The following is a 2652-nucleotide window of genomic DNA, read 5'->3' on the forward strand; positions in this document are numbered from 1 at the left end:
AAATAATTGTAGTATTAATATATAATTTACTGATACTGAATTATGTTCTTGCATTAAAATTACATTATTTATAAAGGTGTAAAACTTTTTTTTCAAGTCTTAGCTTATTTGAAATGACTGTTGCTTTATGTATGTATGCACTGATGAATTCATATATGTGTATGTATTTGTTTTGGGGAACAGAGGGCAAGTTTTGATATTGTTTTTAAGGCCACTACCTTTTGTTCAAGAAAGTATCTCTGATTGACTTAGAACTTCTCTAATTAGATAAGACTAGTTTTGGGGGGAACTCCAAGGATTTGCTTATCTTCTCCTCCCCTAGCAATGACCAGGTGCCAACATGTCTATATTTTATATGAGCTCTAGGTCCAAGTCTTCACCCCTTCCCAGGCTGTACAACCTAAACTACCTACCTAGTTAACTGTTAGTACTTTGTAAGAAGAAAAACGGTTTTGTATACCTCTAGAGTTGAGGACATTGATACTTACGTAATTTAGCATGAACAAGTCACTAATTTTTAAAATTAACCATAATGGAAAAGCATAATTTTAATATTAATGAAGACAGATACCTTAAAAAACAAAACAACAACAACAACAAAACCAAAACCAAAACCAAACCAAACCAAAACATAACAAAACTAGTAAAAGAACAGCAGAAACCTATAAGGAGACCATCTTGCAGGGAAGTTATAAATGCACATAAAGAATAACTCTTTGTTAGAGCCTATGTGCTGGGCTGCCTGTCTTCCTTTCCACTGGGGTACCCAGAGCTCCAGCAGAGGCAGAACACAGTCTGTAATTGTGGTCCTCAGCCCTTGTTTTCCCTGGTGGGAAACAGTGGGACATGGGATGACTGCTGAGGTTCCCAGCCTCCTGTGTACACTGGCATAAGGACTGGAACTGGGAATGGAGTCTCTCATCTGCACTACCTCTCAGGTGCCCAATGGGCCAGGTCGGAAAGGGAAGGCAGAGTGAGTGGAGAGAGTATGGAGGGGCTGAAAGACTTATGCATGGTTCTTTACAAGGAAGCTTCCTCCCATCTTTGATGAAGAATTGACCAAATTCTTTATTTGATGGTGGATCAGAGTTACACAGGGTGAACCAGGATTAAATACCTTTTGAGGGAAGGAATGCCCTGGAAGGGATGCTCATTGACTGAATACTTGTAGTCTGTCTAGATACCTCATTAGCATGGAGGACTTCAGTTTTTATGTTATGTGACTGATTGTCATGGTACTCTCTGTGGGTTGTCATGGATACATGTTCCAGAGCAGGTAGAGGCCTGCAGAAAGTGACCACAGTCCTCCTGGTCTCAATTCTGAGATGTACATTGTTTGGGCTCCCTCAGACGTAACAGTTCTGTGTGGTGGCATGGTCCACTTGTGCACACATCAAAATAGACACTCTTCCCCACATGGACAAACAGTAATTAACAAACACGCAGAAGACACTGCCTTTATTACCATCTTCAGTTTTTCAATAGTGAGAAACAAGGACAGAATAATTTTGCCCATTCTAGTACAGAAAGATTTACAGATAACAAAGATTAAAGGATTTCAGAATGATAAAATGTAGAGTCAAACTATAGATACATTAGAACTAAGAATATCTGCTATTTGCTCTTTTTATTATATCATTGCTCAAATGTTATGTGTACTGAAATAGATTAATTTACTTTTATTTTTGATCCAAAATATATAATAAAGCATATGTCACTTGGATGAGTATTTTTCAAAGTTGTTGGAAATTAGCTCATAAGAGGTTTCATGAACTCCCCAAGTTTAGATTTCAATGCAATACCCCTACTGTAATGAAAAATTGTTTTACATTATAAATTTTCATTTTCATTTTATGACTTTTAGTGAAAGTCAAGCTAATTTATATTCTGTTTTCTCTCTTTTCTTATTTTTGCCTGTGAACTAATAAAGCATATACTTAATACCTTGTAAAAATAGTTTAAAGGGAGCTAATTTTATTTCCATAAAAATATTAAAACCCGACACTCTAAGGTTCTTTTGCTTTTGCTGAATGATAATGAACTTTATTGTGTTTTATCATTTCCACTTATGCCAATTAATAGCTAAGGAGCAGTTCTTTCCCAATATGTCTATACTCAAAAAAAAAAAAAAAAAAAGCAAAAAAAAAACAGTCACCGTTGGTCCTTCCTGTCCACATGCTATGTGTGTGTTATGTGATAGACACAGGCTGGAATTATCTCTGATGTATTATATTTACAAATTTCCTGGATCTTCTGTACATAAATATCACATTTAATTCTCAAACTATTTTAAGTACCTGGAATCCCATAGTATAAAGACAATGAAGTAAGAAAGAATAAATTTCCCAATGCTTTATGAGTATCTAAAAGGATTCTCAGTTCTCCTATTGGACCAACCAACTGCAATATGAGTGCCATTTCTCATCACATCTATCAATATGAAACCATGCCATATTAATAATCAAGAACATATTGAACTTTAGACTATTATAATTATTTACATAGCACTGCTAAAACAGCAATGAAACTGTTTCTTAATATGGGGTATTATTTTTCATGGTACTTACTTGCATTTCTAAAGTCATTTAAAAATCACTTTGCTTAACAGAAGAAAACCAAGAAGGATGACCATTGTGTGGATACTTCATTCCT

This window comes from Mus pahari, chromosome 22 (assembly GCF_900095145.1).
Source record: "Mus pahari chromosome 22, PAHARI_EIJ_v1.1, whole genome shotgun sequence".
NCBI classification, from domain to species: domain Eukaryota; kingdom Metazoa; phylum Chordata; class Mammalia; order Rodentia; family Muridae; genus Mus; species Mus pahari.